At 43.1% G+C, this 14,871-nt stretch overlaps 1 protein-coding gene across 5 annotated transcripts in view; it reads right to left on the bottom strand.

Annotated features, from left to right (window-relative positions):
• Positions 1 to 14,871, bottom strand: part of LOC117216270 (probable JmjC domain-containing histone demethylation protein 2C) — a 233,006-nt gene that overhangs the window by 148,461 nt on the left and 69,674 nt on the right. The window lies entirely within an intron of this gene.

The raw sequence follows: 14,871 nt of genomic DNA, 5'->3' as shown, positions 1-14,871 counted from the left end.
CCTGCGCGAGCTTTTCTGTCTAGACTGGTCGATAGGTCGCGTACTCGTGTGGGTGAGCAGAAACATCCCACACAATGGAATTTTGTTTTTTGTCTCGTGTCTCCTTATATTCTTGAATTCTTTGAGTCAACTACACGGGTTCCTTAGACTGTGAGTAGACGTGGGCTGTTCGAAGGTTGTAACATCGTCGAGACTGCGAAATATATTCGGACGGCTTTATCCCTCGGTCTTTTCTGTTTTTAGAATTTCTGTATTTAAATATAGCGTATTGTATAGCGAGAATCTATATTCGACGCGACAGAATTTAATCCACGCGTTCTTAGCAATTTCAAGGGGAAGAAAATCATCGTTCCACGGATTTACCTGCTTTTAGATAAAATTATCGTTGCGCGGAAAGAATTTTAAACGCGAGCAGCGCCAACAGAAAGAGAGAAGCGGTGTACGTGGGACGAATTAGACAGGCCAGAATAATGCAACTTGTGTGAAATTATCGCAGGAATAATGAATTAATTATACGCCGTTCATACAGCAACAACTTCCCGCATATTTTATAGCGCACCCATTTTAATCCGTGACTCGCGCATATTCGGAAGTAAATAAATTAATATCGATCTTTTGTTCGTCGTACTCATTACGTTCTGTGGCGCGTGAAAAGCAAGCAAACAGAAAGAAAGAAAGGAATAAAACTCGTTACATTTTTCTCTCGATTCATTTTTCATTTTTATTCTTTTTTTTTTTTTCACTCGACTTCTGCGGTTCAATAGCCTGGAACGTAAAAATTGATAAAAATCTTCGATCCGGATCCGTGGCTAGTTTTCATTCAAGATCGCATATTTTCGTCGTTCGTTCTGCTGTGTGTTCGTTGATAGTTCTTGTACGCGTATTTCCTCCTTCCCTCGCATTTCACTTTTTCCCCCGTTTTCATTTTTCGTTCGAGTCCGGGCGGTGCGCGCGTTTCGGCACAATCTAAATCTCACGAAGCGGTATAAATGGAAAAGATATTTTTTTTCCCCCCCGATGGAGCTGTGATGGACGATCGGAAATGAAACGGGGCTTCCATGGAAACCGAATCGCGAAACGGAAACAGCCCGAATTGAAATAAAAATGAAACAAAAAGGAAAAAAGAAAGAAAAGCACGGGAAAGAAGGAACTTAATTAACGAGGCTACTCCTATTCTCGAACCGTGTTATTCTCTCTTCAGCGACGCGAAAATACTTTCTTGTTCGAATGAAAATTATCGCAAAGGTGAACGAACGTTAAAAACGCTCGGCAAATGGAAAATAAAAGTGGAGTGCAGGTAGAGGGGCAGAAAAAAAGAGAAGAAAAGAGGAAAAAGAGAGAAAAGGGAAAGGTAAAAGGAAAGAAAAACAAGCAGTAGTTTGATGCGAGTGCGAAAACGGTGGGCGTGCCTGGCTCGCATCGTCGCCCGGCAACGCGTGCATGCATAATGCACGCAAAAGCGTGCGCAGCTGCGAGACGCGCGTGCAGATGCATTTAGCTGGCCGACGATGCGCTCTTTAATGAGCTGCGATCGTGCGCTGTCCATGTTTCGCCTCCGATCACCGTTACCGCCACCGTTCTCCACGTTTATTAACCCTTATGTTGCTCGATCGTCCACTTCTATTTCTCCTTTAACCGTTTTTCACGTCGCAGTAAAAAATATCGCCACGCCTTGTTCACTGTATCGCGTCGATTTATATTTTTGAAATAAAAGCGGAAAGTCTAAAATGTAAAATTTACAACGACTATCTTCGAACATTTACCGTAGAAAATTTTCACGAATAATCTTGTAATCGAGATGTAACGTAGATTACGAGGAGAACGACCGACTGATCGGAATTTCATGTTCCTCTGAAGTAACGATCCAAACGATAGAATGAAAGTTAGCAGGAGATGTTTGCAACGAGTTACAGTTCGAAGCTAAAATGCCTCTCGGTCGCGGGATCAGGAATACGAGAGATTAAACTCACGCCAGTAGCAATTACTTTCGGCGCCACGGTGAAGCAAGATGTTTTACGAGGTCGGAGAACTCGCAGAGAGAAGGCTCGCCGACCGAACGAGACGAGTGGAGTCGTTAAACGACGAGAACGCGCAAAATTCTCCTACGATCCCGGTATTTTCCGCCTGTTCCTTTTCCACTGAGAATCCCGTTTCCCGGGAACGCGACCGCTGAATAGCCGATTGCTCGAGTCATCGGTGCGCGTACCCGTCTTTCTCAGCGTTTTCCCGAAATAGACGGACGCATTTCAAAGGAGTGGAATGCAACGAAACGTCGCGGAGAGATTTTGTAACTCAGTCTCCGTTTGACGAATGACCGGCGCTACTTTGAACCGAGAATAGCGAACCGAAATATTTCGAGTCCATTGAAACGTACGATTCTTCAACGAAAGGATCTGGCGCCTTTTAAACATTTTTTCCATCGTAATTCTTGTCTAATCCTTACGTTCAGTACTAAAATATTCCTGTATTCCTCCATTTCCTACATTCCTTTCTTTGTTCCATTATTTTCACCGAACTACTCTCAGTTTCCATCCGCCGGTGTTGTTAAATCTTCTTCTTCTATGATAGTAACAAGTTTGGTAATGAAGCAAAGATTCAGATGCGAAGGGAACAGATTTAAACGAACAAGTAAATAACAGCGACGTTCGCAGAGCAAAGCCTTTAACCCCGCTGTTTGAAACTTTAGTGGCAAACAAAATCGTCTGTGATCGACCATTACCTTCGTCGGTAATTCCATCGATTTTCTTGACTTTCTGTTTCTTAGAGATAGCGGATTTAGCAAGTAAGTTTCCTCTCCTTGCTCTTTTAATAAACAGTTACACGCGAGAAAGATGCGTCGTCCGAAATGAGGCAGAAGTTTGGAAACCGTGAGCCAAATGGTCGTTGAAAGGCTTATATCAGTGACGGTTTGGCGAGTCCAATTACCAGACGCAGAGAGAGAAAAATCGGGCGCGCGTGCGTCCGCAGTTACGCCGATAAATCCGCGGCGAAATGTGACCATCTGTAAGAATAATGCGACGCGAGGGTCTCGCTTCGATATATCCGTCGGAGCAAGACCCGGATGTACGGGAATAGCGGGTCGCGCAAAATCCGCAGCGTGTCTGCGTGCGTGCGTGAGCGCAATAAAACCGGCACCGAGCAGGGGAAAAGTTGGCGGCCTGCCAGCCGGAACGAAGCTAATCTCACTTTCGGTTTTGTGCCGTGCACCAACCTATACCCTCGACACGCCATCGCTGTTCCTCTCTACCATCCATCGGCTATTGCCCACCTGTGCAAATTGCAATTCGATCGCGCCCATCGATTTTTCCAATCGTCGATCCCGCGCCTTTTTCCTCTATCTCGCGATCAAATCCTAATCGGGATGTTTCGGTCGTCGGATCAGAGCCCAGAAGCGAACAGCAAAATAAAGTGTAAAATCTGCGTGAACACGGACGTATTATTTAAGAAACGTAATAAACCGCGATAAACGAAAGACGCGGTAGAAAGGTAGATGATCTCGCCAACTGAACATCGTAAGGAACATCGAGATATTCGATACGCGCGTTTCTCGATAGAAAAATCCGCGGATGAAAAAGAAAAGGAACTCCGAGGAATAAATACGTCTACGTTGGAAAATCAAGTTCGAACCCTTGGAAACTAGGAATTACGAGAGTGAAGCTAACAATGCCTCGCAGCGATAAATGGTGTCTTGATTGAAACAGATCGACGGACGTGTCGGTCGGAACAGGGTGGGACCTGGTTGCATTCGAAGAAAGATTAGCGAGACTCGCAAATTGCGGTGGAAGGAAAATTAATGCGATTCCTGATCCGGTATTACGGCCGGATTAAACGACTCGCAATCACGCGACAGACACGAGAGCATGGCAAAAGTAAAAAGATGGAAGGAAGCGGTTTCTGTCTGTTGGAAGGCCGTCGTGTCTCGCGTCCGATGATCGCAGGACACGAAGGATGGAGAAATCGGTAGAGATCCCCGGTTGGGAACTCATCGATATCTGTCCATGCACCACCTGCTACCCGTCGCAGCCATCGTCAGATTGCACCTGCGTGCACCTCAACCCCTCTCGAACGCGCGCACAGACGGAAGGTGTGCACTGGAATTCGACGACGAACAGCTGCTCCCGGAGACCTTTGGCTTGTTCGACCGATTATGCAATCATCGGGGAAACCGAGGGAAACAGAGAGGAGCCGAGGATCGACCTAGACGCCATTTAAATGGATATTTGCGTTCCAATGCGTTCAGGTGTTGTGGGATATAAACACGAGCTTTTAACTGCGTTGCTAATTCTTTCGTTGGATAGAATGGAATATGGAACAGATGACTTGTTGCGGGTATTTCAAAAATAAATGGATACTCCATCGTTTTTACGTTAATTTGTAACATGTTAAATGTTCGATTTCGCTGCATCGATTGTCCAAATCTTTCCGTATTTTCCATACGTACTTGCGTTATCGCATCGTATAATTTTCAAGCTGGCGATTTTCCTTTTCATACGTGTACCATACGAATCATTAAAAAGCCGAAATTTTACACGTTAATTCACTAACTTGATTCAGTAATTTAGAGTAGTTTATACAGAGTGGTTGGTAACTGATGGTACAAAATATAGAATAAAATTTTTTTTTTTAATTTTTCCATCGAGACAACGATCTACAGTGAGATCCGTTATAACGAGACGTGATAAAGTGCACGCGTACCGAGCGAACATTCAAAGTCGATTTTCTCGAAAACAAAGACTCAAACGAAACGTTTTTATTCTATATTTTCGACTTCTTTTTTCGCGTAGAATCACCCCCTTTCCGCTTGTACCACCAATTACCAACCACCCTGTATAAATCGAATAGGAGCGACATTCTTTCTTATTGCTTAGGACTTTATCGTCTTTATTTCTGCTGACATAGTAATCGATGCCACTTTTTAACGTGGGAAACTCGATGAATAGTTGTACGAAGAAACGGTTTTTCAAAAAAGCCGGTTTCTCGAAGCGTGTACTTTCTAAGCTTTGCATCGATCGATCTTTCGTGTGAAAGACAGATCGTTACGTCATTCGTCTTGCAAGTCGTAATGCCACTTAAAAAAGACAGAAAGATCAGATTATCATCCTGTAGCTTTCCGCGACCAATCATCTTTCTTTCTCGTTTTCCTTTCCCTCTGGGAAGCTTATTAACGAGCCTGATATTTCTGCTTCGAGAAAACTGCAATCGCTTCGAGACTCGAGCTCCTTCCTTGGAAAACCTGATATCTCAAAGGGACGTTATTACTCGAGCGTAAAAACTCCAACGAAGAAAATCTCTATAAAGCTTGCTCGCGTTACGACTTCCACGACAATTTCTATTGCAATTACTGAAAAACCGATTATCAAAAGCTTGCTTGGTATTTTCGTGAATTTTTCAAAGATGCTGAGTCGCTGTTCTCATAGATAGTCGACGTGATTGCGAGGCAAGAACGCTTCGCAAAGGGCGTGCAAGTGTTCGAGCTGCACATTCCAAGATCTTCGAACGATGACAGAAACTACTTCGACAAAGTTTACCTGAAAGTTGTGCGAGACGTGCGAGGATCGAGCTCCGGTAACTACTCCCAAACACTTCACGTCCCGGAGGACTAACGTGCCCTCGGGATCGAGAAGTCGTAACCTGCGAAGCGCTCGTGGCGAAAATACTTTCTTCTCGTTCGTAAAATTTTCTCTTTTCCTCGAAACAAAACTTCGAATCGTTTTTTCAGACACGTAAGTACGAACAACGATAGAACTCTAGACACTCTTCTACGATAATTTATCAATTTGTGGCGGCGCTCGACATAAACAACTAACGGACGACGGTAGCGCAGTGGTTAGCGCATTAGGTTACGAACGTTCGGAACGCGGGATCGAATCCCAGCGACCGAAGTCCGATTTTTATTCTACGATTCTAAATAGGAAGAAAATATAGCAGTACCCCCAGCAGCGACATCTACAACCACCAGCCACAATCATCACGGACACGACTTATACACCTCAAATTAATAAATACGCGTTCGTGCAAACCGAAATTACGTTCGATCGTAGTTCGCAGATAGTCGGAGTCCAACGCAGTTTCTACGATACTAATATTAGTTCGATCGTGCAACAACGTCCGAATGTAAATGAAATAGTTCAGCCGAATATTCTCGTCGGCAAATTCACTGGCCAAATCTTCGAGTGTTAACGCTGATAAAAGGCAGGATTGTGACACGGTGCTGTGTGATACGGGTTAAGGGACGAAGCAGCGGGAAGAAGCTCATCGATTCAGGAGTGAAATGTGAACCAGCCTGAGCCTTATCCTCGGTTGGTTCTTACTGGAACGGTCTCAAGCCGTCGACGTCATCAATATTCGTAAGGCGAAGGTGCTCCCTGATCGTTGGCGATAAAATTCCCTGGCAGAAAAGCTCGACCAACCGAGTCAAAGAGGGATAGAATACCCGAGGCTCTTTACGATCCCTTAAAAGCAGCGGTTTCAAAGACCAAGGAGATCTCGCGACGGCTCGTAAAATCAGGAAGATCGATGACCATCCGTGGAAAACTGCTTGCAACCGAACCAAAGGACCGGAAAGGCAATTAATCTCTGGATACATTTGGTAATCGATAAACGAGAGAGGACGTCAGACTCGCGATATTATTTAACGTAAAGAATAAAGAAGTACGTTATTGGTAGGACGGAGAGTGAGAGGAAGGAAAAAGCGTTTGAAAGGAGGCAAAAACACGATATTTCACGCGACCTGTGAGTTCAAGGGAATTCCAGCTGCTGGTAGTACGTACACGACGGTGGTGGAAGAGCAGAGTACGACCGAGCAAACGAAAAGTTAGTTGGCAACAATAATTATCCGAGTTCTGCAACTAGTGGGTGAAACGGGCGAGTCAAGCTCAAACTGAAATGGATATAGCCTCCTAATTGCCTCGAGATCGCCATCCACCTGTGTATAAATTCGCAACCACTGTGTGTTTATTGCCGTACTGGCATCCCCTGATAATTTTCTTGTTTCGAAAAGTTTGAGCGAAGACAACAATTGCAACAGTTTATTTATTTTATCTGGTACTTAACGGGCTGGAATTCGATACGATTACGTAAAAGAAGCTTTTACGTTCGAATGAAGAAAGTTGTCGATTTTCGAAGTATAATAAACGATTAATTATCTACTCTCACGGTAGATTGCCTACAATTATCGATAGATTCGACAGTTCGCAGATCTGCAAAGCAAATCAAAGTTAAATCGAATGACTTGATTTCGATCAACTTCCTTTTCCACAGTTGGATACCAAGCGATTTACAATTTTCCATCTAATGTTAGATCCTATCGATTTAGAATTTCCATTCACGAACTACGTGTCTCTGCGTTTATAAGCTTTTTTCCAACGCACATGTTGTATTTCAAACTTCTTGCACATTTAATGGCACTCTATTCTCTAAATAAAATAAATAGGAAATTCCGCAATTTTTAGATTCTTTTCTCTTTTTCCAGATGAAACGCGAAAGGTATTTTTTCCCTCTTGCCCTATCTATTATTTCTCTTTTTCATCGTGCAAACAAATTAGATTTCATGTGGCGGGATATTCCGACGGAAGAGGGAACGTGCGGTACATACACGCAGCGACGTAAAAAATTTATCGCGTGTAGCATCGTGCACGCGCGGATTCCACAGGCGTGAAATTATCGGCAGAAACGCGCGCGGAGTCGAGCAGAAGAAATTTCTTCTGGTATAGCCGGTAATGAAATTTCCTCGGGGAACATTGCATCGGATGCGCGACATCCGCGGGAAAAAGAATTTCCGGCCGATCGATGAATTAATCTCGTGCGCGTCGTCGGGCGAAAAAAATGGTGGGAGACTGCGAATGGGACGTGTAAATAGCGCTGTGCGCATTCACCTTGCAAATCAATACTCGGCCGCATCATTAAATTCAGGCTTTTAATTTAACTGCCGCGGGATTGGTTGCTCGATGAAAATTACGGTTCGCGCCAACCAAACCTATCCAGATCAAATAAAACCTGTCCAGAATTGTTTATTGGTTGTTGCAATTCCTCTTCCTCGATAACTTGCAGTTTCTAGCCATTGTGTTAACTGTTTTAACGATCGCAAGAAGAATTTCGATTTGCAGATAACTCGGGTGCTCTGACTGTTTTAAACGATCAAAGGAAGACATTACGTACTATTGTACATAAATTAAACGAAGTAATTCAAGATATTAGATTAGGTTACAACATATGAAATTTCAGATCCTTTACCTAGATTGTATCAAAGAGTATGTTGCGTGCTTGCAGTCCGATTTATATTGAAACGTCGATTTATGCTTCTTGCTTTCATTTATCTTTTGTCGAAAATAGCATTGCAAGGCCTGCAACGTTCTATTTGCAACAATGAATATTCATGAACACCCAATGTGCTACAATGAATACACATGAAATTAGTCATTTGCCTTCGTGAGTCTAAACTTAGCAACGATTCACACTAGCCAAACTAGTCAAAGGTACGGTCAGATCACAATCGAATGTAGAATTTTGCCAAGGTATTCCTACCAGACGATCAGAAACAATCAAATCTCGTCGCAGTCTCTTTCGTTCCTATTCGCTCTAAGCAGAAACGACGTCGTTTTCCAAGCATACGTATAACAATTTTTCTAACCGAAATCACGTAGCAGTTTGCTGTAACTTCGTACAAATTCAATTAAACGCTCCATGTTCCTTTTCGACAATCGTGCGGCATTTCGGTCGCTAGGAAACTCGATCGAACCGCCTACTCTCAATGCTCACACTGGATTACGTGTCAGCGATTTTGCTGACTTGACGTGATCTGGGCGTATTGTGATCGCCAGTGTGAATCAAGCTTGGTGATTCTGCACAAATAACGCTAATACGTAATTACTTGTATTTCAAATTGAAAAATTGAAGAACTCGATTTCGAGGGAACGAGATTTTTTGAAAATATTTTTCGAAAGATTGCAAGGCTATAGAGATGAATGAACTTACTTACGGATGAAAAATAAAGACACATCTATTCCGAGAAAGGAGATCGAACATTCCATATGTCACGACCTAATACAACATAGTCAGGAAGGAGAAGGTGTCATGCGCATGCGCGATGGATCGTCACACACGAACAACACGATCGACGATGGATGAGTCACCTAGTAGGTGACTGTGGATTCATTCAAAAGTCGTGGCTCGTCTCGTATATACTGTGTGACGATGTGCGATCGGTGTCCATTCGGGTCAAGCGATGCAAAACCTCTCTCTCCCTTTCCCCTGCTGTTCCGCGGCTGTCCGTGGTGTTGCGCAACTGCGCATACGTGAACGCGTATGCCAACACAGCCGATATCGATCTCGAAATTATGCATTCGTCGAACGACGTTTCCTACGCGCAGCCTCGTCGCCCAGCGATTTTCCGCTTCGGAACGGTGAATTAAAACGCGAAAAACCGAACGATCCACTTTTTCCCCTCAATCTCCGAACAAACCTCTTTTCTTTTTTCTTTTTCGATGCGAGATTTCATACGAGAATTCCTCGCGACAATTGAAACTTGTAATTTCCATTTTCCAGTAATTCGAAAGAACAGAAAAGAAGAAAAGGAGAAAGAAAGAAGAAATCAATTCGAAATCAATCAAAATCGAATCACTCTTTCAAACGCATCATAAATTCATAGTCGACTAACGTGCGCAGTAATAAACTTTCGCGCTTTTCGATGCAAATCTTTCGAATATGAAATATCGAAGCTGCAAACTCTCCTTATCGTTGCGAACTCTTCAATTATGGAGCACAATTTATGTTTCATATTCTATTCGCTTTATCGCTGAATGAATAGGACACATTTGGGAATTCGGAGATGCGTAGTCTGGTGGCTAATTAGGCTGGTTAGTATCGGGTCGGAAACGTGAGGTATTTCGACCAGACAGTGATACCAGCTTTTTCCAGGCCATTTACAGGCTACACGCCGTTCATTGGCCGCCAGATGCGGCCTTGTCGACATGTGGTTCGACTAGCTTGCAATTCGTGCATACGCCGCGCGCCTAATGTTAAATGCATATACTACGGGAATACGACAGACCGCCCACGTGCTGTTCAACGATACTTTAATCTGCCGTTTGCAGTGTGTCCTCGTTGCGACTGTACCTACATCGTTCTCCTAAACTTTCGAACGATTACTCCACCGGTCGACGAGTAATTGATCGTCTTAACGCATTCTCGTATATTATAATAGCTAGATTTTGAAATCAAGGGAAATGAAGGGTTGTGCAATCAGAACGATGAACAGCTGCGAGAAATCTGTCTCGTGGAAATATTTAAATATTTGCCATGGAAAACTGTCAAGTGGAAATTTCGTGGTGAATTTTAAAAGTAAAAGTTGGTGATAAAATTGCAAAATATACATAATAAATCCATGTAATTTCGTATAACGAAAATAATACATTCGTAAATGATATTTACGAACGATGGAACACCTCTGCGAGCCTCCTCTATACATCACAGTCGTTCGTTAATCGGATTCTCTCGCTACTTTTGTATCAATAGAAGAAGGAAATCACCGATTCGAATACGTTTCACGATCTCGTAACCGTAGAGGGAGTCGTCTCTAACGAACACGTCTTTCGCTCGTTCGATTCTCAATAAATCTCGATTTACTATGTTCCCAGGAGTAGCCCACCTTTCTCACGGTTCGCTCTTTGAAGACTTATAGAGCGACGTTTCTTCTTGCTCGAGCGAGGACTGTCGGACGAGGGACTCGACTTTGAGAAGTTGGCAGACGAGGAAAGAAAGAAGAAAAAACAAGTGTCGACGTCTTTGCAACCAGGATTGGTAAGCTGCCAAGCGAGTCGTACGTATTACAACCAGTAACCACTGCTATCAATCTCATTCTCGTACAATCTCCTCGCTCCATGTATATTTTTTACTAAACTTGCACCCATTTTTTTTTTTTTTAGTTTTTTTTAGTGGAACTGCATTCACCGCATTTTGCGCAAACGATCGTCGATCAAACGAAAAGTATTTCCGTAACGAGGGAAATTAATTTCTGAACTTGTTAGAATCGTTGAGAATTCCGTGATTAATGTGTCACGGTATTTTTACTACGGAAGTTGCCTTTGTTATGCATGCGCTGTTGAAATATTAAATTCCTCGTGTTCGGTGATCTGCTAATTAGGAGGAAGAAACAAGGAATTATTTTTTAATTATCGGTAATGTGGGAACGGGAATTTTTGACGATTGTTTCTATCGAGTAACTGAGTTTCAAGTGTCAGAGATACGCGAATCGACCGAGCAACTTGAGACTGGCACGACTATCCAAAGTTTCGAGACTGTACACAGACTATGCGGAGTTTGCACGAATACAATGAAAGAGATTCTGAAATAGGGAATGCCTGGAATTTAGAATAGTACAGTCTTTGAATTATATTCCGTCGCGTTGTATCGCGCTTTTACCACCTCAATATACACAGTGTTTTTCATCTCGATATTGCAACTTTCACAGATAAAATTTTCAACGACACACGTTTCGCTAATTAACGCATGATATTTTCACGTACAGCGTATCTACTCTTCTTTCCTCCATTTTCTTTTGAGTTTCTCTTCTAAAATATTTACGTGACGTGGATTTTCCTCGGGCCGAAATAGAGAAGAATTCCATTCCACCCCCGGTTTTTGCTCGCTATTACTACGAAGTATCATCGTCCGATGCAAAGAGAAAGAGAGAGAGAGAGAGCTGACAGTGTCTCGTAGTTGTATTTTCAGCAACGTGTCATCCGGTTCGCGTTTTATGCGATGCGTTTATTTTCGGAGGGAGGCGGAGGGAGAAAAAGGGGAGAAAAGAGAAGTTGGTCGAGACGAAGCGAGGAATTACAGCGACGCAGGCCCCACTTCAAAGGAGCCCTCGTTACTTTATTAGCGCGTGCCTCTACCTCGTACCTCGCAGAAAGAAAGATCGTGGCTTTGAATCTTTGCTCGTGAAACACTGGATAAGTTCCCAGAACGATCGCATAAATTTCTTTGCTTTCCACGCGGCGGTAGAATCGAAACCGATGCTCCGGATCTTCCTTCGGACGTTTTCTATTTCTCTAGAACACCGAGAATTATCGTTCTCCGCGTAGTTTTCTCTTTTCTCCCTCGGAGAATACGTAATCGCGAGCTTTCGATCGATCGCGAACGCGTCTAAACGTCCAATGATTCACGAAATTATTCTTATAAACGTATTATGCATCGTATACGAAACTTCTTGAAATTTAGTTAGCGCGAGACACGATTATCGTACGTTGGTATAATTTGATGTAGACACACGTGTGTGTCGGAATATATTTAGTAAAAAATTAGAATAGCAATCTCAAACGTATAATTAGCGCTAAAGCTGATCTCGCCAAATTTTCTGACTTACTAATAATATCTAATTAAACGTTTACGTATCTTAATGATTTCTGTGATTTTCAGATCTGTGAGCGATTGCATACATTTTCAGGCCCGTTTCGTGTAACGCACATAATATATCCATAAAAAGTTTCTACGAGTGTTCGAATACTTTCGTGACCCACTCTACGTAATCTCCGACTTTCGATCGAACGCAGATTGCACATTCGATAGAACGTACGTGTCTAATATATTTCCATTGTCGTGCTATTAATCTTTCTCCGCGGAGAAATTGAAAAATCACGGGGAATCCCACAGAACGGGATTGTGGAACACGCGACCAACTTTTCGCATCGATGCTTTACGCTTTCGAGAGGTTTACAGGCGATCTTGCGCACGGCCAAGTAGGCATACTCTAGACTCTAGGTCTAGACTCTAGGCTCTAGAGGCTCGAGTGGACATACAGGAAACGAGGATGAAACGAGAAATAGAGAAGCAATCGCGACGGCTATATCTGTCCGATGACGTAAGGGGACTTTTGCGATGCACTCGCTTCTCTTTCGACTTCCTGCTGCCTGTGCAGGGAAAAGAAAAGAAGAGTGATGCACTCACGATTTCTAACTCGACGACAGCTATCCACTTCCCTCTGATCAACACGAAATCGGAAAACGTGTTCTGTTAACGACGTGACAAATGCCGATGGCATACCATTGTCAATTACTAGCGTATGAATGTTAATATTCATTACTAATTTCTGTTGCGAATTTATCACTTAAAAAAGAAATTCCAAGCTATTGAATTTCTTTTTTCAAGCTACTGAAGCTACGAGAAGAATCATAGCTTCTTGATGGAAACAGCGAATTAGCGAAAGCCACGCTCCATATCGTTGATATAACGCGTATTGTGTATCTTTTATATTTTTAGCAAAGAAACTTAACGACCACGCGCAGAATAGCAGCGAATTAATCGACTAGAGTAAAACTGATTGCCGAATCGCCTCGAGTGGCCAATGGCCGATATGATTTTGGCGTGGAATAATTGGCGAATTAATGAAATAATTTTGTCAATTAAGGAACTATCGGACGAGAACGGGTCTGGAAATAAAATTTGCGAATGGCAGGCTTGCCAAAGCATGCCAAGAATAGTTTCTCTCTGTCGAATCACGCGGTCTTTCGTTAATTTCCTAGAGCAAATGCCATTGCGGAGAACCAACTGTCGCCGATGAATATGCCGGCTCCGTAATTGAAGCGCAATGCAACGTAGAAAATCGGATTATAGCTGAAATTTCTCTCCGCGAATGTGACTTGCTCGTTAAAATTTGACATTTCCAATACGGGGCAGCGTCTCAATTATTCAGGCGTTCGCCGAACGACCGAGAATTCGAAAGTAAATACTCCGGTATTTAAGCATAAATCGGGTTTAATTCATTGGCAACGTCTAAAATTAGTCAGATATTTAGAAATTGAAATGATTCGATGCGTGATTGGATTTCTCCGGGCAGATAAAATTAATTTGCCAGAGTCAGAATATACGGGCAACCAGATTGATTTCAACTCTACTTTCTGCCAATTTCTCGATTTCATTTCAATAATTACCCGATTGATGTTCCATTCTCATCCAGGAATTTTATTTAAAAAATCATTGGAATCCTGAAAAAAAGCTACGCTATCGAAAAGCTATGGTAAAATTTCTACGAAAAATTACAATCGTCGTTACATCGTTGCGACCAATCCGATAGCTCTGACGTTGAGTGTTCGTTTTCGGACAAAGCTTGAAAATCCCGCAGTTCCATCAACATCAGCACCCTCTTTCGCTTCAGAGTCAGCACTTCCTTCCTGCGTGAAATCCCTCGTACGAGCTACGATTCTTTCCATCTCCCCCCGCCCCTTAAAACCAGAAGAGATTCAACCAGACCAGGCAACGAGTCTTTTGTTTGTGGACCGGTTCTTCTTGGTTCTTCGAATCATTTATTCCCCTTGGCGCGCCTCCCTGCCTACCCAGATATCTTTTCCATCCTTCCCACCCAAGCTTTCTTTTTTACCCCTCTTCTTCCGCTCCGCCCTTAACTTCTTCTTTCCCTTTCACAGTCTGCTCTTTTTCTATACCCTGTCCTCTACAGCGCAGTCTCTGTCCCTAGAGAGACGATGCACTTTAAGGCGGCCCTAATTCCACATGGGTTCGCCTCTCTCTTTCTCTCTCTCTCTCTCTCTCTTTTTCTCCTTTTCTCACACTGGTTTAATCAATGAGCCCAATGCTCGATCCTATCGTCGGAAACCTTCTTGTCCGACCTTTGAGTGGCTCGCTCGGTCGTGCCCTATTAAGTACGACCCTATCCGACCTCCCTTCATCAACCGTAGGATAGATATAGCCCACGCGTTAGAACGAGGTTTTGCTCTATTATTCTCCTCTCGTACTGATTGTTCGCAGATGAAATATTTGCCTGGCGATGAAATATTTGCCTTTTCTCCGGTCGCCAAAGCTGAGTTATTGCGTGGTACATCACGTTGGAATTTTTATATGGCGACTCGAGTCCAACGA

Source organism: Bombus bifarius, unplaced genomic scaffold, assembly GCF_011952205.1.
Source record: "Bombus bifarius isolate JDL3187 unplaced genomic scaffold, Bbif_JDL3187 scf7180000007973, whole genome shotgun sequence".
NCBI classification, from domain to species: domain Eukaryota; kingdom Metazoa; phylum Arthropoda; class Insecta; order Hymenoptera; family Apidae; genus Bombus; species Bombus bifarius.
Note: the sequence above shows the minus strand (reverse complement) of the source record. Positions and strands in the feature narration are given on the sequence as shown.